This window comes from Sus scrofa, chromosome 8 (genome assembly GCF_054392235.1).
Source record: "Sus scrofa isolate SSC_HxYL_T2T_F1_AM1 chromosome 8, Sscrofa_HxYL_maternal_Yorkshire_Landrace_v2.0, whole genome shotgun sequence".
Taxonomy (NCBI): domain Eukaryota; kingdom Metazoa; phylum Chordata; class Mammalia; order Artiodactyla; family Suidae; genus Sus; species Sus scrofa.
In genome coordinates, this window is record NC_139390.1 from 139,948,179 (window position 1) to 139,971,215 (window position 23,037).

The 23,037-nt window shown below is 42.6% G+C and overlaps 1 protein-coding gene and 1 pseudogene across 13 annotated transcripts in view; both read right to left on the reverse strand.

Annotated features, from left to right (window-relative positions):
* The window catches only part of ARHGAP24 (Rho GTPase activating protein 24), an 826,886-nt gene that overhangs the window by 757,191 nt on the left and 46,658 nt on the right, over nt 1–23,037 (reverse strand). The gene's annotated exons all lie outside the window — the stretch shown is intronic.
* Nucleotides 9,655–12,120, reverse strand: LOC110261966 (diphthamide biosynthesis protein 3-like; annotated as a pseudogene).

Here is a 23,037-nt window from a genome sequence, read left to right on the forward strand (position 1 = left end):
AAAAGATTCTGAAAAAGAATAAATAACTCCTTCTACACCTAAAACTAAAATGATATTGTAAATGAACTATACTTAATTTTTTTTAAAAATTTAACTAGGTATTTCTTAATGTCTGCTTTTTTCTGAGTCTTCTATTTCCAAATAAACACTCATATCGTATCCACCAGTCCACACCCATATGAGTAAACAATGCAATAAACAAATGAATGGGGGGAATAGACAAGTTCCCATGCAGAAAAATTCCAAATAATATATATAGATACTCTGCCCTCCAGCAGGTGGAGCATAAGCTTCCCCACCTTACATATTGGCTGCACGTAGTGATTTTCTTTGAGGACGACCGGATGAAAGGGGGATGAGCAAGGAGCAACTTTGCAGGGGATAAACCTGAAAAATCCTACACGGGACATGCCATCAATGTCCACACCAACAGTAACAGGTCACGGGGACAGCAGGTTCTCTTGACATGACGTGATGAAAACGGCACATTACCTCCCTGGCCTTCCGCCAAAATATCCATCACCCCAGCTCATCGTCTTGTGGAAAGCAGTTTGGAAACGCTTCCGTTTTCAATGAGAACAGAGTTCGCTTCATCATAATAAATCTCCTCTGAGGTTTGCATGACCATTCAACAGACAGATCAGTTTATAATTGAGGACACACAGACCTAAGATTTAAACCATTTTTCCTGAAATACGGAATTATTTTCTCCAGGATGAGAGCCAATTATTCAGGACAGTTTCCAAACATTGTCTGTAGCAGGAGAGCTTCTCAGAGGCACAAGCTCAATTTTTTTTTTTTTAAACTAGATAGCCTTCAGTATGGTGATAACTATTTTTTTGGCTGTGTCCACAGCATGCAGAAGTTCCCCAGGCGGGGACTGAGCCCATGCCACAGCAGGGACAATGCGGGATTCTTAATCCACTGAGCCACCAGGGAACTCTACGAGTTCAACTTTAAATGACAGGCCAAGAAGGGGTGTGTGTGTGTGTGTGTGTGTGTGTGTGTGTGTGTGATGAACACACTTTACGAGCTTCTAAGAAAGGCCCTTAGGATAAATAAAACAAGGAGAAGCAATTCTAGTGGCGATGTCTATTCCTATTAGCCGTCCTAGGCCCTGTGACAAGAGGTCTGACAGCTGAGCCTAAAGCTTTCGGGCGAATCCAGCATGAACCACTTGGGTTTTGCTGTCGTGTTCGGTTCTCCCGCGGGGAGGAAGGGTAGAGACGAACAGTGCTTTTCCAGGCAGGGGTGATGGTGGTGCTGGTGGCGGAGACAAGGAGGCCTGACGACGGTAACAGACCGCAGCACATCAAGCCAGTAATCACGACGCAACTCGGGAAAGAAGTCCTCCGTCCCAAGCACGACCTCGGGCCTTGAGGACCCCACGTAGCCACCAAACTTGTGAGAAGAACACCTTCCCATCTCAAATATGAAAAAAACCGAGGTGCAAGTCAATTGTTAAAAAACCATACTAACGATAAGTGACTGACTGCCTGTGCCTTCTCTACTATACAGAACAGCCTCTGAAAAAATACCAGCTTTGGAGTTCCCGTCGTGGTGCAGTGGTTAACGAATCCGACTAGGAACCATGAGGTTGCGGGTTCGGTCCCTGCCCTTGCTCAGTGGGTTAACGATCCGGCGTTGCCGTGAGCTGTGGTGTAGGTTGCAGACGCGGCTTGGATCCCGCGTTGCTGTGGCTCTGGCGTAGGCCGGTGGCTACAGCTCCGATTCCACCCCTAGCCTGGGAACCTCCATATGCCGCGGGAGTGGCCCAAAGAAATAGCAAAAAGAAAGACAAAGAAAGAAAAGAATATAAGCATTTACCTCCCTAAAAAAAAAAAAAAAAAAAAAATACCAGCTTGTTTCTGATGTATGAGTGATTCCTGAATCAATGAGTAGCATACAGGCATTAAAAGGCACTGATTTTACGAGCACTTTGAGCAACACTGGGGAAATGCATTTTTTAATATGGCCAGGTGGCACAGATGCTAACTCTTAGATAACAAGTAAAAACACAGCCGCTAGCCTACTCTCACCGCCTCAGAACTTTTTACCGAAGTCATGGAGAAAAACTGATCTGAAATCCCAGACACGAGAAATAATTTCATGTCAACTACACTGTGGGAGTTCCCCTCGAGACTCAGCAGTTAATGAACCCAATTAGGATCCATAAGGATGAGGGTTCGATCCCTGGCTTCACTCAGCGGGTTAAGGATCTGGTGTTGCCATGAGTTGTGGTCAGAAACGTGGCTTGGATCTGGGGTGGCTGTGGCTGTGGTGGAGGCCAGCAGCTGCATCTCTGATTCGACGATTCCACCCCTAGCCTGGGAACCTCCATATGCCACAGGAGCTGCCCTAAAAAGTTAAAAAAAAAAACAAAACACACTGATGATCAGATCTTTGTCTTTGATCCCCAATCCTGGTAACGTCATTAAGGACACCGTCAGGCTTCAGAAGATACCTTCACTTGAGGTTTCAGAGTTATCAAAGAACACACATGGCTAGAATTAGGGCAGTCGTCACTGCAGCCTGAGCGATGAGCCCCCTCGCTTCAGAGGTAACACAGGGAAGCGAAATAAGAGGTTATTAGCATTCATGATTAAGCCCAGGCTCTGGCTGCACCAAGTGATACAAAATGAGAAAAAATGCCACAAACTAAAAAAAAACTCGAAAGAAAATTATACAAATACAGATAGAGAAGATTCCAAATTACACATATGTTCACAGAGCATTTGGGCTAAGAGATAGAATAATTGGAAACACTGGGTGTCAAGTATCGTCAAAGCTGTGCATGAGAAACTTTCTACCTTCTCCGGGTTTTTCAAGTACGTCACACACATTGAAATTAGTATTCTCTCTATTCTTATAAAAATATGTAAAGAATTTAAGGAAAAGCTCTTCAAATTGCTTCAAACTGCAGGCCTCAAGAAATCCCTTCGTAGACTTTCAATGCATCTTTGGACAGAATACGCTGCGGTCTTTGTAATTTTGTGGAATTCATAAAAGCGCTCTGAAAGGTAAATTGGGCCTTGGTTGTCACAGCAGATTTGTATTCCCTTTTAGCATATTACACTCAATGGGAGCACGACAATCGCCATCCTAAGACTTCGTTGTGGAAGTTTTCAAAAATAATAACCGTCAGCTTTGTTTTCTCCTTAAGAGAAGGGAATTAAAGGCATCAACCTGAAGAATCTCGAAGGTAAGAGGAATATTCATTCAGCCACTCCAACAGTGGGATAATGCTAAAAAAAATTAATAACTTATGGAGACAATCCACGTCGGTCTAACTTTTTTGAGAGAGAAATGGAATTACCTACTGTATCTTTACATCAATTTTCAAAGAATAATTGAGTATTCTAAGAGACCATGTCAAGTAGCATCCTAATTTTAATAATTATAACAGAAAACATTTGTTTTGCTTAACATATCTAGAGTAAAATTTGCTCAAGATCTCACAGCTATTCATTTACAAAATAAGATCCAACCCCATGTACTCAGGTCCCAGAGCCTGTGCTGTTTCTAAAAGAACAGAGTAAATCTGAATTTCAGAAAATTAAAGTCTTCCAGGATCTCCCCTGAGGAATCCTGGGGCGAGGTTCCTGTTTTCTTATAAGGAAACCCTACTAGTTTTAAGTGTGGAGCTGTCGAATATTCCCTGAAATGATGAGATTGATGCTGAGGGTCTCATGGCTGTAAGGGTAAGAAGGAAGAGAATACACAGTCACCTCTGCTGGGAACCAGCATTACCTACTGGAATTTTCACCCTTATTTTTGGTACTTCACTAAAAGGTAGAAGCAAATTAATATAAAGTAGGCGTAAAAAAACAAATGCGTAGGATTTGACTAGATAACAGCTATGACCCAGCCTGGTCCAATGATCCAACATCTAAGGTTAACCTCTTTTTAGCCCATATTTCAGGCACATCTGAGAAGCTCGCGCTCTGATTTCTTGGGCAATACAAAAGGTAAAATATTTCATAACTGACCAAGTCGCACAGTGGAGTAAGATGAGGTCCCCAGGACTACAGGGTTGGGCCGAGAGCCCTTAAACGCTCCCCTGTTACTCCTTCATCTGCTGACAACCCCTGGGAATTTTCCTCTAAGGGAGGTGACGGCAGGTAAAACTGGACAGCAGGCAACAAAGAGGATGCCTGTAGACCAAGTCGCCATTCCTCACATGCACCACCTTCTCTTCCCTCTTAAACTTAGATACCCAGCATTTGCACAGCTCATCTTCAGCCACAGGTAGTCTAAAGACCTTAGAGTGATGATAATCTGAGTCTTTGTGGTAAGAAAACAGTGAAAACACAAACAAAGAAGAGAAGACCGATGGAGTTATTTCTTTCATAAATATCGTTACATGTGATAAATTATTTTCAAAGTTTAAACTACTGCAAATATGTTTCTCATTCGAAAATAAAATCTACGTGTATTCACATATTAGAGAATCTTTTCCCTTTGAGAAATTAGCTTAAGGTATAGTTTCCGTTTGTATGAGTCCTATGTCTTCTAAGTTAACACGTTCAACGGTTCTTGGAAAAATTTAGGTGAAGAGATTGGCTAGAATCCCACCCTTAACGCACTTTACCTGGTCTGGTTACCTCCAAAGCCCTGAAGTGTCACTTCTTTGCTAACTGATTCTCTAGCCTCTGCTTTCAAATAACCTTTGAAAAAGTGACTAATAGAGATTTGTACCTGCCCCCTTCAGAATCTTGCAACAGAGATATCTTAAACACTGCCAAATTAAAACCTTAAAGTTGTATTATTTTATGGAGAAAAAATATCACATACAGATAATACTGACATAGTGATATATTCCTCACTGGCCCCTGACAGGAGATCTTCTCTGATAGAAAAGCCATCTGCTCTGCTGCACGGAAGGATGCACAGCCCAAGTTAAAGGGCCAATGCAGAGGACAGGAGCGCAGACAGGCACCTAGCCTTCCGGGTTGAATAAGAGAGCCAAATGGTTGTCAAAGGCAAGTTTTTAGATAAAAACCGAGAAACCAAAGGCTCCCTCACTTCATGTCCTAGCGGAAGAGTCCAACCTGTCTTTATCATTCAGTTTTTCCTCAACACAGAATACTGTATTGCGCTGAGCTATGGACTTAGAATCACCATCCTCAAAAGCCCAAATACAAAGTCAATGGGTTAGAATAGGTGCTGCCAATCTCAGAATTTCCAGGAGAGTTCAATGTAAAGACCACCTAAGCAAACTGTCAGAAGTGGGGATGGGGGAGAACCACCCTAAAGCTGGGTTTATTTCTTTGTTTGTTTGGAAGGAGCATAATAAAGAAGGTTAACAGGACCTTAGGATGTAAATGTTTGCAACAGCTACAGCAGTATCATCTCTCCACCCAACTTGGTTGCTTGGTTCCTCTGAAGCACCAAGCAAGGCAGAAACTGGCTATGAATTGTCTAAAAATTCAAAAGTATAAAAATGCAAAGTCTCTGTATTTTTTTTTTCTTTTTACAGTCACACCTGCAGTATACAGCAGGTCCCAGGCCAGGGGCTGAACTGGAGCTGCAGCTGGCAGCCACAGGCACGGCAGCACTGGATCCTTAACCCACTGAGCAAGGCAAGGGGACAAACCCACATCCTCAAGGACATTATATGGGGTTCTTAACCTGCTAAACCACAACAGGAATTCCTGCAAAGTCTTTAAAATCTACTTCTGGTCATATATCTTTATTTGTAGTAGCCGCTGGAAAGTTGTTGGGCTTTCTATTAAAGTATAACGTAATTTTTTTCAAAAATAAAATACCTTTTTATTCAGGACACCAATGACTTTGAGGTAGACGATGCCCTTATAATGAAGGTATTAGGTACTGTCGGGAGACACGTTTCTACAATCTTTTCTTAGCCTCTTTGCTTCTATTTTCTATGCTGAAAACTCCATCTTGTCCTGCTTTACTTTACCCCATATTCCTGCTTGAAAAACAGTCACCGTGCTGGGAAACGACTTCAGCTTAAGAACAAAGACCTAAAGGCATAAATTATTCATAGGGTCAGCTGAATGAGGACATAATGTGTGGGTCTAGGCATGACGACGGACCTGTGCAGATTGGCTCGACGTTTGCACAGCATGATACGTCCTGTTAAAAGAAGAGAAAGAGGAACCTCTTGGCCCCCAGGGGTTAGGAGCAGTCCTTAGCAGAATATGCATCAGCAAAGAGAACCGAGGTGCAAACCTAGGCACCCTGGGTTGCCGCAGATAGGCCTGCCCTTTGCAGAAGCACAATGGTGATTCTCTAGATGCTGTGCGTAGATAGTTAACGCAAGCTTCCTCAAATGCTAATGACTGTTAAATGCCTAAAGGGCAGAAGAAAAGCTTAACCATCTACCAGCTCTGCGACTTTTAAAATAATAAAAGAACTTTCAAAAAAAAAAACAAAACTATCCTGTACCTACAGCCCCCTTTTTGCTTGACGTCATCCTCAAGAGCACAATAAAAGCAGTGTGGTTTCTTGAGGCAGTGCCCTTGGTCCCTGAGACCTTGAGTCCCCTGGTCCCACCTTTACTTAAGATAAATGTCTCTCGGTGTCTTGTTTTCTGTTTTGTTTTGTTTTGTTTTAATTGGCCACTGTTGTTTATTCTTGGTAATAGTAAAAGAAAACTTAACAAAATAAGTTGTGTACTCAATCATGTAAAGACATTCCAAATATTTCATGGAAACACCCTAAGGTGGTCAATATAGAAATCGAAGCGTTTGGGACCTAGACACTGAAATAGCATAATTACCTCCCATTTATTATACATGTCAACACTCCCGAGTAGTTCATGGACTTTTAACTGCCTTACTTTAACAATGGAATATTCTTGACATCATTAAAAATCTGTAGTCTAATGTTTTCTTCCAGTCCTCATGCTGTCCATGAATAACCCATGGTCTAGTCCAGGCCTGTAGAACTCACAGCCATGTCCCCAAGCCCCCCCCACCCCTGAGCCCTCCCCACCAAGTCCATCAAGCCTGGCTAGGTCCCTTTTCAAGCTGAGTGATAGAAATATTTTACACTGTATTCTATACATGGTGATAACAAGGTAAAAAGAGACACACTTCTGGGAGAAATCCATATTCTCTAGACGGTGAAAACGTTCAAACCAATCTTTATGTTTTACGTTATTCTGTTGTAAAACCTTTTGAATCTGTTTGTCAGGAATTATTTGACTGCCCTGGAATCCTGCAACAGGATCCAGGACGCCAGGTAAACTAAGGCTGAGGCAGAATCAGACTTACGGGGGGCTCTGTGGCCCCACTCGCATCTTCCTATATGACTTTTCGCAGGTGGGATGCCTCCTCCCTTCAGAGCATTCTCAATAAGATGGACTTGGAGGGGCCAAGAGAATATATGAAATTCAGTGCTGCTGTAGAATAAGTCAGAGCCTAGCAATGGCTCATAATTATACTCCCATTGTCATTGTTTTCTTGTAACATAAAAGATTAGCTGATTTTTAATGGCCCTACATAACCTACTGAAAGACTGCTCAAATTAGCAACTTTCTTTTTTCTGGTTTGGTCCTTGTATATTCTTTTTTTTTATTTTATTTTATTTATTTTTTTTTACAGAATAAAATACATATATTTAAACACAATTACATTCACACAGATTATTATATCATGGATCTTAAGAAACAGATTAAGTGACTCCCTCTGGAGAAGTGGAATGGAAAATATGCTGAGACAAATAGGAAATTCATTCTATACTTTATCCCATTTTGTATGGCTTTCATCTTTACTATTTACCATTATCTATTACATTTCAATTTTTCTGTAAAAATTAGCATTATATTAAAATTATGTATATTATGCAGCTAAAATTTATAAATAAGAAAGCCTTATATACCATTAAATATTTTATATAGCATAATAAAAAGAATAACTTTGCTGGTAAGAATAACAAAAATAATACACCCTCTGAAAATAAGTAAAATATAAAATGCATAAATTGGTTAAAAAACAGTATAATTATATAAATATGTCTTCACAATTGGTTACATCTTATTGATTCAATATAGGCATTACACCATTCTAGGTGATGTGATAAGCAAGACATTATAGACCTTACATTGTACCATGGAGAGAAGTGGTTATTAATAATATAATTGTAGAACTGTATTATTTAATTGTACAGTTGCATTATTGAATTATAATTATCATAAATTCTTTGATTGGAGAGGAAATCAGAATCAGATGTAAGAAGACTTCAGCATTCCAAGAATGATGTCAAATGACCCCCTTCCTGATGGATTATGCACTTATTTACTATGAGATATATTTCTTCTCCAGAGATTCCTTGTTTGAGTATCAATTGTAGATTTTTGGTTTGCAGTTATTCCGAAGTTTTGATATTAGTCTATATGTATATGAGATTTTTTTAAGTTGTTGTTCTCTAAATTGCAAGATATACTAAACATGATGAAAGGAAAAAACCTCCAACCAAGATGACTCTACCCAGCAAGGCTCTCATTCAGGTTTGAAGGAGAAATCAAAACCTTCACAGATAAGCAAAAGCTGAGAGAATTCAGCACCACTAAACTAGCCTTACAACAAATACTAAAGGAACTTCTCTAGGCAATAAAGACAAGACAGCAACAGGAAACAAAAATTCCACAAATGACAAGGCTCACCAGTAAAGGTATATATACAGTAAAGATACGAAATCATCCATGCACAATTATACCATTAAAATCAGAAATCATGAGAAGAGGTGGGTCCAAATGCAGGACACTGGAGATGAACTTGCAATTAAGAGAACAACTCGGTGTCTTGCTTTATGTTAACTTTCTCTTAAGTTCCACAGCACCCGTTCTTTAGCCCTCACCTGCTGAGCTGGTCTCGGCAAGATATAAAATACAGGAGTTCCCGTCGTGGTGCAGTGGTTAACTCCGACTAGAAACCATGAAGTTGCGGGTTCGATCCCTGCCCTTGCTCAGTGGGTCAAGGTTCTGGCGTTGCTGTGAGCTGTGGTGTAGGTCGCAGACGCGGCTCGGATCCTGCGTTGCTGTGGCTCTGGCGTAGGCCGGCAGCTACAGCTCCGATCAGACCCCTAGCCTGGGAACCTCCATATGCCGCAGGAGCGGCCCAAGAAATAGCAAAAAGACAAAAAAAAAGAAGTGAATCTGACTAGCATCCATGAGGACGCAGGTTTGATCCCTGGCCTTGCTCAGTGGGTTAAGGATCCAGCGTTGCCGTGAGCTATGGTGTAAGTCGCAGACAGAGCTAGGATCTGGTGTTGCTGTGACTGTGGTGTAGACCAGTGTCTACAGCTCCAACTGGACCCCTAGCCTGGGAACCTCCATATGCCACAGGTGCGGCCCTAAAAAGACAAAAAAAAAAAAAAAAAAAAAAAAAAGATGACACAGAAAAAGCAAGCACTAATGTGAAGTTTTCCTTTCAATTCAGATGGAAAATTAGGAACACTTCCAATTCAGAATTCCAAACACTGAATCCAGGTGTGTCCTGCTGTGACCTCAATTCCTTGACTGAAGACGAGCTCGGAGGTCAGTGGAAAGGATCCACGTTCTGTTGGACCGCAAACCACAAAACGGGTGGCCCCGAAAAAGCCAGTAAAGGCACACTTGAGCTGCATGTGATTGTTCCTCCTTGATGTTTGTCCAGCTGTTCAGGATTTGGATTCCTAATGTCTTCTTCAGCAATTTACTAATTCTTTGTTGGTGGAGGGGCTGGGATGTTTCTCCACACAGAGACTGATCTTTGTCATAAATCGCTGTTAGAATGAGAGCAGCTCAGCCACACGGCCACCCCTTCCCCAGTCTCTAAATCCTCATCAGTGACAACCCCACACAGGCGAAGACAGAAACACGCCTCTGAGTCCTCGTCATGCTGGAAGTCCTCGATCTCCACCTCGGTGTCCTACACCACCTTTGTCACTGAGGCCAACGAAGAGCTGTCACACTCCTCTACCCCAGCTGAATGAGAGACACCACCGGTTGGTCTAACCTCCGAATCGGGGGCCAAGCCTGCTGACACAGTCACGGCGCCCTGGCACAGGAACTCCAAAGTCTAAACTTAAACATATTTGCTTTTGAAGTTGTTATGAATTACCAAACAGATATGGAGACCATGAATGAGTCAATTAGCCTCTTATGTTTTTGAATCTTTCACTAAGTTGTCAATGTCACAAGAAAGAGTCCACTTTAATAATAAACATACATAAAGTAAAATACGTCTGGCCTTTCCACGTTTTCTGGCTCCAAAGCCAAAACAACTAAGATAAGAACAATTATGATAACATTGTGGTTAGAAAGTATGTTTATTCATAGAGAGCAAAGTCACATCTCCCTGAAACTGAAATCTCATTTTATTAAGCTAGTTCAGTACGAGGGATCCTAAATCCTTTTCTCTTATAAGGTGGCCAAACCTTGCATTCTCCACCTTTTATTTCAGGTAGTTCATCTTCTGGACACCAGTCTGACCTTAAAATTACCCCCAATTACATGTAATTTTGTTTGATTTGGCCCATCATTCCAGCCCGCCCTCATTCTTTGCAGTGCTGGGTCTGCCATCCACCTGCGTTCTCCCCCTTAGCTGTGGGCCATTCATAGGCTTGCTGTGCATGTGTTCTGATGTCCTAGGATTGTGCTCCTTGGAATAGTAGAGACCAAAGGTAGAGAACATAAAAATCGAACTCTATAAAGTGTGACTACAAAGTAATGCTTTGAGGATTGGCAATGTAATTAGAATATCTGTGTAGCTTCCAAAGATTTATGCTTTCATATTTTTCTCCCAGCTTCACTGAAATATTATTGGAAAATAACTTTGTGTAATTTTAGGGTGTGCAATATGACAATGTGATGTACAAATAAATCGTGAAATGATTACCACAATAAGGTTAGTTAGCACAACTACATAAATTTGTGCTTTTGAATGCATTTATCCTGACAGGTTTGCTTTACGGTTATTTAAATTATCTTACCATATTTGCCTCCTTTATTGAGAAGCCAGTTAGTCAATGTGTCATTACTGAAAGATAATCTACCCAGTATGGAATAGTAACTGTAAAATTTAATACCAGGTAAGTTAAATATTAGTAAATAAAAGACAAGATACATGTTCGAGCCCAGCCTCAACAGTAACAAAGTCCACTAACATTTGGATCCAACTCAAGAGATGAAACCAGACTACTGACTGTGAGCGCACAGCCATCAGGGATGGGATACTGCACCATTCAAGGAGGAGGCAGGCTTGGGAGACACAGCTAATGCAGGATTTGAGAGAAGGTCATGATAAGAAAGTCTCAGCTAAAGAGATGAAGGCTGAACGGTGAAATTAGACAGGAATTAGAGCTGAGGTCTGGGCAGAATGATCAAAAAAAAGAACTAGACAGAATGTGTGAGCCATCCTGAATTCCTATGATAGAAACAAAGAGTTGTTAGGGGAACCAATCCATTAAAGCTAATTAAGAAAAACAGCAGAGGAGTTCCCGTCGTGGCGCAGTGGTTAACAAATCCGACTAGGAACCATGAGGTTGCGGGTTCGGTCCCTGCCCTTGCTCAGTGGGTTAACGATCCGGCGTTGCTGTGAGCTGTGGTGTAGGTTGCAGACACGGCTCGGATCCTGTGTTGCTGTGGCTCTGGTGTAGGCTTGTGGCTACAGCTCCGATTGGACCCCTAGCCTGGGAATCTCCACATGCCACGGGAGCGGCCCAAGAAATAGCAAAAAGACAAAAAAAAAAAAAAAGAAAAGAAAAAGAAAAACAGCAGAGGAGTTCCCATCATGGCACAGAGGAAACGAATCCGACTAGGAGCCATGAGGTTATAGGTTCGATTCCTGGCCTCGCTCAGTGGGTTAAGGATCCAGCGTTGCTGTAAGCTGTGGTGTAGGCCACAGACATGGCTCAGATCTGGCATTGCTGTGGCTCTGGTGTAGGCCAGCAGCCACAGCTCCGATTAGATTAGAGCCCTAGCCTGGGAACTTCCATATGCTGTGGGTGCAGCCTTAAAGGGACAAAAGACAAAAAAAAAAAAAAGAAAAGAAGAACAGCAGAGTATTTACAGGCTGCTAGCTCCTTAGTATGACACATGTTCAATCATCTACCTGAAATGGGAGGACTGGATCTTACGTTGAATATGACCTCACAGGAGCCCTCAGGCATGGGGAACACGGTAGGCTGGCAAAGTCCCAGCAGGTGTCAGCTGCAGGTATGCAGCATGCTCACCTGGTACAAACATACCCATTAAGGTCATACCTTCAGCTGAGTGGCTCTTGACACCTATACAACTTTAATTAAAAAACAGGTGATATTAACTTTAATATTTTATTTAACTTTATATATCTAAAAAGTGTCATTTAAATGTACAATTGATATTAACAATTAATAAGACATTTTACATTTTTTCATACTGTCTTAAAAATCCCGTGTGTGTTTATATTCACAGCCCCTATCGATTTGGACTGGCCACACTGCAAGTGCTGAATGACTACATGTGGCCCGCAGCCACCATGTTACACAGTGGGGAGCTGAACTGTCACTCAAATATGTCTGTTGCATCCTTCAATTGTGTGAGAGAACAAAATAAGGACAACTAACTTCTGTAGATCACATCACAGTCAAAGGACTGCACTATCCTAGGATCCAAAACAATAATGCACGGTGTCGAGGTGACAAACGTTACCCCTTGCTGACAAGTGAGAGAACGTAACAACTTAACATCTTCCTAAATGAGGCTCACAATCCTAGCAAGAAACTAGGAAATTTGGGTTCCTAATTTCCTTCCACCCACAAATGAGGCTGCCTCAGCGATCGAATGACTTGCCAAAGGCTAGGCAACATGTCAGCTGTAGAGTAGGAGCTAAAATCTGGGCCATTCTGCTCCTGGATCAAGGCTCTACTACTATTAACAACACTGCAGAGGCCCCCAGACTTAAACACACAGCAATGAAGGCTCTCTTTCCCTGCAATTGGTCTGAAAGTAGGTACAAACTGCACTGTTAAACTTTGGGTTCTTCTTTGCTGAGATACTGACCAAGGAATATTCAAAAGTGGTGTGTAATTCTTCAGCCCTCTCTTCTCATTTATATGACACAATTGTCACAGGAATATTTTAATTGACTTTTTTTGTGTGGTTTTGTTTTTTTGTTTGTTTGTTTGTTTTGTTTTTTAGGGCTATACCCGTGGCATATGGAGGTTCCCAAGCCAGGGGTTGAATCAGAGCTGTAGCCGCCAGCCTACACCACAGCCACAGCAACAAAAGATCCGAGCCACCTCTGCAATCTGAACCACAGCTCATGGCCACACCAGATCCTTAACCCACTGAGCAAGGTCAGGGATCAAACTGGCATCCTCATGGATACTAGTTGGGTTCGTTAACCACTGAGCCACGACGAGAACTCCATTAACTGACTCTTCTTTTTTTTATGGAAAGAATAGGCACCTTGCAATTTGTAGAGAAAGGATTCAAGACAAATTGCTAAAAGCATTTTTTATGTAGTAAAATCCACATGACTAAGCAATAATGTAATCCCATTTTGTAAAACAATCCATGACAAAGTGTTGCTCTGTAATAATGCATTTGAATAAATACAATGCATATCTATCATATGTTTTTATAATTATAATAACATACAGAAGAAAACACAGTAGATTATTACACTGGGGTTGGGAGAACTATTTGGTAGAGAGTCAGGAAGAGAAGATAGAGGCAAACAGAAAAGAAAAAAGAAAAAACTGAATCTACAATAGGACCCTGTTTATATAAAATATAAGCATATATATGTACACACATATATGTATACAGATACATATTGTGTGTGTATTTATATAGATCATATACATACACAAAGGTATACATTATTTTTTTTTTTTTTGTCTTTTGTCTTTTGTTGTTGTTGCTATTTCTTGGGCCGCTCCCGCGGCATATGGAGGTTCCCAGGCTAGGGGTTGAATCGGAGCTGTAGCCACCGGCCTACGCCAGAGCCACAGCAACGCGGGATCCGAGCCGTGTCTGCAACCTACACCACAGCTCACGGCAACGCCGGATCGTTAACCCACTGAGCAGGGGCAGGGACCGAACCCGCAACCTCATGGTTCCTAGTCGGATTCGTTAACCACTGCGCCACGACGGGAACTCCTACATTTTAAATAATCTCTTTACAGTTATGTCTTATGAACAGTTTGTAGCTGAGAGCTAGAATGATTGATTCGTTTTTTAAAATCTGAAGCAGAGACTTGACAATTTGGTCACTGGGATTTTAGGAATACAAAATTTTACTAAATCCCATGCAGTTCAATACTTCCTCTGAAAGAAAGATTCCATAAACGGAAAAATCAATCAGGAGAAAACATTTATTGAGCCCTGACTGTGTGCCAAGCACTAGAGACACAACAGTGAAGAAGACGAAGTCCCCCGTCCTTGAAGAGTTTACATTCTAATGTGGAGAAGCAGGCAGTAAACATAGAAAAATTGATTACGATAACTTCAGGAACTTTTTTTTTTTTTCTTTTGGCCATCCCCATAGCATGAGGAAGTTCCCCAGGCCAGGGAATGAGCCCATGCCATAGCAGCAACCAGAGCTGCTGCAGCAACAATGACAGATCTTAACCCACCGTGTCACAGGGAACTCCAGATTCAGGAACTTTTAAGTGTGCTGAGTAAACAGTGACAATTTGGTGTAGGTTTGTAACACTAAAAATGATGAGATGCAGTCAGATTCAGTACATAACTTGGCAACTGGACTTGCTCGTAGATTCAATGTGGACAGGGAGGGGAAAAGAAGATTTAAGAATAATTTCCATGTTTTTGGCCTGAACAACCACTGGGTAGATGATGGTACCATTTACTGATATATGGAAGGATTGAAAGAGTATAGATTTTTTTTTTTCTTTTTGAGAAAACTAACCCTAACCCTAAATAACTGTTCTTTATTGACCATATCAGGTTAGAGAAGCCAAGAAGACACACCAAGTGAAAATGTTGAGTAAGCCGTGAGAGGTATTTCCTGATGTTCAAAACAGAGGTCAGGATGGAACCGAATATTTGAGAGCCCTGAACACCTAGATGGTATTTAAAGCCATGGGAATAAACAGGCTCTCCTGAGAAACATGTGGGTAGAGAATATCGGAGGCTGAAAAAACGAACTTGGAGGCACTCAAACATTTAGACATCTGCTAAAGGTAAGAAGATGACAAACTTAAGAACAATTTCAGAAAGCAAAGTAATCAAGAAACGCAAGTCTAGACCAAAAGAGGAGGAAGGCAGACTGAAGACTAAAAGCAGACTATGTGGCTATAACGATAGGCACGTGGTAAAAAAAGTAGGTAATTCCTGCTGATCACATCTATTTTCTCTAGTAAAGAGACGGCAAACTCATCAATTGAAATTAAGACAGAATAATCACTTTTTGAGGTGGAAAGAGAGAAAAGAAGGTATCAAGTAGTCATGTAAGGAGGATAAAGGTGGATTGACCAGAAAAGAAAAATGGGATTTTCTGACAGCGTTAAGGGCTTTAGAGACCTGGGGTCATAACTCTGAAGCAAGGTCGGCCAGCATCGCAGTGAGATTGGTATCCGCAATATTCAGCTGCTCTGGTACAGGGCTAGGATGCACAGATAACCAGGCTTAAGGAGGGCTCACGTTTGATCAGGTGCATACAATGGGGTGGGTGAGAAAGTCCAGAAGGTCAAGGATGTCAGCAAATGGCTATGGTGTCAAAACACACAATCTAAGTTGGAGAAAAAGGGAGGGGGGATGTTAAGGGGTGACAAATAGCAAAAATGTGGCGCGTCAGTTGATAAGATGTCTCTAAGAGGTAGAATTACCAAAGTGGGAGTACAAGAGTTGGGAGCCAGCAGGCTGGGAGGCTAAGTCAGAGGGGAAAATGGGGTGTCGGAGGTGGTACGATTAGGAGTGACACCTGCTGTGGCCGTAACTATAAGCACCAGTCCGGAAGCTGGAGAGGAGGGAGAGATCCCTGGAGCTTAGAAAGGCAAAAGCGACTGAGCAGAGCGACAAGTGGAAGAGAAGAAGGAGTCAGCCATGGGTGTGTTCATCCTGGAGTGAGAGGAAGCAGCTGTTAGGAGGGTAACGGGGAAATCGGAAGTCGTGAGCTAAAAAATAACCAGGATTTTGAAAGGAGAAAGAGAGGAAGGTTTGTAGGCAGCAAAGAAGCATAAGAGACTACGTATTCACCACAGGCCCCAAAGTTCCCACTGAGTATGAGAGAAAACACAGCTGCCCCTAGAGTGACCGCAGAGGAAGTGGTATCAGTACAAGCTGGTGTCACTTGCATAAGAGTGTGATGGGAACACTTAGGCAAGGCCTGGGGAATGTCGAGCAATTTCCGGATTATAGATCCTGGGTTCCTGAGGGCACAGTGAAGTGTTTGGATGGACAAGGAGAGGCAGGAGGGGGCATCAGTCATGGGTATGTCCTGAGACAGAAGAGAACTAGTTTGAATCAATGGATCATCTGGGAGGCCTCAGCCTTGAATGTAAGCGGGCTATAAGGCTTGTTGGAACTGGTCCTGGGACTCTTGGGAGACCTAGACTCACGTCTATGGGAAGAGATCTTGGCTTCTAGGAGCACTCAGTGGTTCCAGCTCACAGCCGCAGAGGCTGAAGTATGTCTTCAGATCCTGGCTGTCCTTTTGTAGATAAATGCTGTCTTCCTCTCATCAAAAGGGCCACAGACCAGGCTGAAAACTAAATAAGGCAATAACCTCAGGCCTGAGAGGCTGAAATAGAAGTAATGAAATACTTAAGAATAAACTCTAGAACACTCCTTCTTTCTAAATGTACAAATTGATGTAATTTTCAATTTAAGAGGAAAAAAAAGTAGGAAAGAACAAGCCTCCTAAAGCCCAAGGCTGTTCTCCAACAGTAAGCCTGGAAGGGACTTGGGCTAGAAGATGAGTAAACCACATTCTCTCTCTAGCCTGTGCCCATCAAGACCCATTTGCTGCCAATTTCCTGCACATTGATTACTGCTTATATCTAAAAATCCTAGATGCAAAAATTACAATCTCGAATGCAAAAATAAACATCAAAAATGTGTTAGACTTGGGAAGGAGAAAGCAAAAGAATAGAATGAGTGACAGAAAGAAAACAGAGAAAGATGCGGTACGCATATTTTAAGTAAATCACTTCCTTTCCTAAAAAATTAAATTGACCTTTAATTCTATGTGTTTTAAATGATATGATGAGAGCTCCTATATTTATATTGAACAAATCAATTTTCCAAATATAAAGGTCACTCATTTCAATAGCTGAATTTTCTGGCTTTTTCCAATTATCAGAGCAATGCATGTGGAAAATAAATAAGAAAGCCCCATTACGGTAATCTTATAACGTATTACAGAAAAAGCCAGAAAGAATTCTCTGGGGAAAGTCAAAGAGGCAGCCTAATTAAATGATATTACACTTGTGTTACTGTTGAGGCATTTTTTTTTTTAATTTAGAAATGGAAAAACTAGCTCTAAAGACAGTTTATTTTCTAAATAAGATTTTACTCAACAATCACCAAATAATTATATTTTTAGTGCTACCTGCTCATCCAAATGTTCGTAAGCCAGAGAAGCCACCATCTGCCCTACTCACCATCTGCAATCGGAATGGCTATTTGGGAATCATAACAGCCAAAGGCTTCTAGCCGCACACTGCCAGGCTCACCTCCCCATTACTACTGCTGAGAGCCAGGCTGATGACCCTAGAACTGACTCCTCCATAAGTCAAAAAGGACCTGATATCCTTAATACAGTCAGCAGTTCGGGCCAGAGGATGCTTACACGGTAACACACACACACACAACCCTCATTTTTCCTATAAGTAAAACTTTAAAGGGAATGTATTGAAAACACATCAACAGGAGTTCCGGTCGTGGCACAGTGGAAACGAATCTGACCAGCAACCATGAGGTTGGAGGTTCGATCCCTGGCCTCCCTCAGTGGGTTAAGGATCCAGCCTTGCCGTGAACTGTGGTGTAGGTTGAAGCCACAGCTCAGATCCCGCGTTGCTGTGGCTGTGGTGTAGGCCGGTGGCTACAGCTCCGATTCGACCCCTGGCCTGGGAACCTCCATATGCCGAGGGTGCGGCCCTAGAAAAAGACAAAAAGACAAAAAAAGAAATAAAAAAGAAAACACATCAACAGTGCTTGGAATACTGTTCTCTTAGACCATGAAGTCAAGCACATTTCTCACAGCCAAGTTTATTACAGCTCAGGCAATATCCAAGTTCAAAAAGCAACTACCCACCTATTATAGGAATAAACTGGGATAGATTCCTTGCTTAAAAATTCAAAAAGTTCATAATGTTCTAAAGGAGATATAAAATCCAAGTAATTATGAAATTATGAGATTAAAATTACCTGGACATTGTGTAAACACATTAACTGGTCTGCAGTGGGTCAGCCTTATCTCTGAGCTCATCAAATTGAATGGGAGAATGAATGCGAATGCGTTGACGGTTGAAAGAGCAGATCCCACTCCAGCTGTGGGGCGTGGAGGATGTTTTGCGTATCTAAGGAAGTCAGGACTCCTACGACGTGAAAAGCCAGCCACTATCCCACACTCCTGCAGGCAGCAGTCATGCAAACCTTAGCTTGGTCTTAACCTCTTCCCTCCGCTCCCTCCCTCTCCACAACTGCATGCAGCCAACAAGGCCACAGGTCCCACTTTACATGACCTCCTGGGTCCAGGGCCCAGCACGGTCTATTTGAACCAAGTTCTGTTTCCCAACTCCAAGTTCCAGGCTGAGCCTGGGTCAGACGTCCACCTGGGGCCCCGCCAACCACAGCATGGAGGATGAGGTCACATCGTAGGAAAGGCTGCCCCTTCCAGGGACTGGGTTCCCAGCAGATTCCCGAAGGAGAGGGCCAGTGTAGGGAAAGGATGACGGGCCTCTCCACCACAAAGGCACTCATTCTTCACGGTCCTACGTGTCCCAGTCTTTGCGCTTGGACAGCTCCCAGCACACCACAGCACGAGCCAGAGATTAGCTCGGGGTGAACACACAGTGGCATCGCCTTGGGAGAGGAAGTCATAAAACACTCTACCATACCATGGCTTGTTAATTAGCATGTGTGAGGTCACAGAAGGTTCTCTTTTGGACTCTCGGTAGTGGCATCAAATTCTAGCACCAATGGGAAGCAAGTATCCCACATTCATAAGTCAGGCTTCTTAAAAGCAAAAAAATCATAATAATAACAACCACAAAAAGAAGAAATCTCACCATTATCTGTATGTAGAATAAAAGCAGATGGGTATGCATTGGTGAGTGAGTGACTTTCTAGGTTCTTTGATTCTGAATATTTCCTTTTTTTTTTTTTTTTGTCTTTTTGCCATTTCTTGGGCCGCTCCCGCTGCATATGGAGGTTCCCAGGCTAGGGGTCGAATCGGAGCTGTAGCTGCCAGCCTACACCAGAGCCACAGCAACTCGGGATCCGAGCCGCGTCTGCAACCTACACCACAGCTCACGGCAACGCCGGAACCTTGACCCACTGAGCAAGGGCAGGGACCGAACCCACAACCTCATGGTTCCTAGTCGGATTCGTTAACCACTGCACCACGACAGGAACTCCTGATTCTGAGTATTTCTAATCTGCCACCTGAGGTCCGTTTTTCTTCCTACTATCCGAAGTCTGCAGTCTCTCAAAACCCAAAATATTTCTACATCTGATCCAAGCTGCATTTCCCTTTCCCGTCCCTCTGGATCTCGCTTTTTTTGACACTTCTGGCCAAAGTCTTTTCCGGTTTCCAGACCCTCATACACATCCCCAAGGTCTCTTTGAGCCATTATCCCAGGGTACAGAGTCATTCTTCCCCGCTGTATAAACCAGTCGGCTTCATCCTTTATTCACTACCAGCTCCAATTTCTGCTGATTACACACATTCCTATTGGTATATATACCAACGCTAATGCTGGGAGTAATTAAACACCTGATTTTACTAGTCTGGAGAGTAATTACATGAGAAAAATTCATATTTTGACCTTAATTTATTGGTACTCAGTGTTTTCAGGTCAAGATCAACATATACGGCTCTGAAAGTATTTTGACAAACGTGAGCACCACATTTGACTCTTCTTCCTGAACATTCAAGCAACAAAATCCTTTAAACTACTGGACCAAATGAGAGAATAAAAAGGCAAAAGATCTCTTTTTTACAGGTCATAAAAAAATCTGAGACTAAATAATAGAGACGAGGGAGTTCTCTCATGGCTCAGCAGTAACGAACCTCACCAGCATCCACGAGGAATGGGCTTCGATCCCTGGCCTTTCTGGTCAGTTTTTCTTCCTCGCTTAGTGGGTTAAGGATCTGGCATTGCCATGAGCTGTGGTGAAGATCACTGACGTGGTTCGGATCTGGCACTGCTGTGGCTGTGGTGTAGGCTGGCGGCTGCAGCTCCAATTCGACCCCTAGCCTGGGAACTTCCATATGCCACGGATGCAGCCCTAAAAACACACACACACAATAATGATAACAGATATGATATCAAGAAGTGGCAACGACGGAAATAAGTTACTTTTTACATGGCAAAGCAATACTATGATATTCCGCATTTCACATAATCATGGTTTAAAGTAGAGCCGAGTCCATGTATTCATACTTACCGCTCATAAATGCCTGCCTTATGCGGGACAAATTAAAAAATTAAGATCCTATCCCTTGGGAACCTTAGCATCTAATAGAGAATGGAAATGCACACTAAAGAGAAATGATCACCCTTGGCTTTCAGGAACCTGAATCCATTCTACCACATTTTAACCTGCTGAAAGCATCAGGCTTTTTGCCGCCCCACCGATGTACTGCACATGTCACTCCATTGCTGCCTGGCACCCAGTGTGGCTGATGAGAAGCCGTGTGCGATTCTGAACGCTGGTCAATTTTTTTCCTCCACAGGAGCTTTCAGGACTTTCCCTTTGTTTCCAGTTTTCTGAAATTTCATAATAACGGACCATAACTCAGCTCCCTGCCTCATCCTTCGTTCAGGGGTATCTAACCATTTTTAGGCGGACTTTTAATCACTCCTGATGTTTTCAGCCCTTCCTGTACCCCCTCCCTCTTTCAGAAGGACCTGAAATCTCTAAGTCTTTCTAGGGCTCTGCGGCAGACTCAGATGACCTCTGTCGTTCCTTCCCTCTTGGCCTGGGTTTCAGAATTCTCTTGTCTTCCAAGTCTGTCATTGTTCATATATGTAAACAGACTGAAGACGATCATAAATTTTTGCCTCATTTGTTTTATTGAGACGCCCACTTTGACTCATAAAATATGGCAGAAATGGAGCTGGGCCAGCTGTCAGACACAGGGCTTCGCCGAGGGACACCTCCATGTCCTGTCTCTCCGACACTCATCGTAGGTGCACTGAGCTGCCAGGTAAACCATCCCGCCACCACGCAGGCGAGGTGGCATGCAACGCCCTGACTGAGCCTTGATGGGGAGGAAAGAGATCCAGCCGAGCCCAGGCTCCCAGCTGCATCTGCTCAGGTGCCTGAGTAAAGGATCTCAGATAGTCCAAACTAGCCCTGCTGCCAGATAAAGACCCCTGAGGGATCACAGTCATGCTATATGAAATGGAAGAGTCACCTAACTGAACTCTGCCCAAAGTTTTGACCATAGACAACTGTGAAGTACGATCAAAGAGTTGTTTTCATGCTTTAGGTTTTCAGAGAGCTAATTATGCCGCCATAGATGACGAGAGCAAGCTGCTTTCCCCTTCCAAACTATGCTGCATTTTCCTTTGTTCTGGTCTTTTTGTCCTTGGGACTTAGAGGACTTTTTTCTTTTTTTCAAATCTCTACAGAGTTTTCAGTGGAGGTGGCAGTGAATGCATATATGCTATCTACTATGCTTAATAAGGAAGTTGCCTCATTTACTCTTCAATCTCTTTTATATTCTGAGGTGTGATTTATTTTCAGTATATTTCACTGTTAGGCTTTTGTTGGATCTTTAAAACCTAAATGGGAAATTCAGATGGCATAAGATGTCCTTCCCATTAATTATATTTCCACGAACCAAAGTCATTCTGATAAAACAATTACATTCCTTCTGGTCTACCAACACTTTTGTGATATTAAAATTGAGCTATAGTTCTAATAAAGTTTAGCATGCATTATTCTTCCCAAAAGGCTATGACTGATAACAGCCATGAATTTAATGCCACATGTCAACTCATTTTACGGAACTAAAGAGACGGTCCTTTTTTTAAATCTAGTTAAAGAAACGTCTAATCTCATCTTTTCGCCCTACTCCTTTCAGGATCCATCAGCACATGGTAAAAACGGGATCAGACTCTTGCTTTCTGGCATGCATTAGTGGCCAGTAAAGTCATTCATTAACAGGGGAAATACACCCAGCATTTCAAAGAGACAGAGGTGCCACGTGAGAAGGGAACACGCTAGTGCCTCCTCCTCATCACACCTGCACCTCAACGCGGCTGTAACACATGATCTTCTTCAGGAGGATGGCATTAGGTGGGAGCACAGCTAATAACAGGTGCTCCGACTGCTATTTTCCTCGAAGTAGGCATGCCACTGACATATGGCCAAATGGCAGTTATAGCGATTTAGGGACTTCTATGAGTCAGTGACTCCTGCTAACATAAGCCCGATTATAACAGAGCATCAGGGAGTGGCAGAAGAGGAAGTCTGTTTCCTAGGGGGGTGCTCAATAGACATTAGCTCCCTGCCCCATTCTTTCGTCCCCCTGTGGGGCTATCTGATGAACGCCATATATGGAGCCAGTCCAGGAGAAGGAAGAGCATGAAGATTCTGGAGAATGTGCTGTAGTCCACAGCTTCTTGTGCGCACAAAAAACCCAGGATCTGGTGAAAATGCGGGTTCTGATTCAGTGGGTCTCATTGGCGCTGAGAGTCTCCATTTCTAGTAAGATTCAACGTTAGGCCCAGGCTGCAGGTCCACAGAACGCACATGGAGAAGCAAGACCATCGGCAGATGTTTATGCATCTCTCTTCCCTCATTAAATCCCACACGCGTCCTCCCAATGTACCACAAAATTTAAAAAAAAAAACCACAGATATTTTACTGAAGGTTTAGGGCAAACTATGACAGCATAACAACTT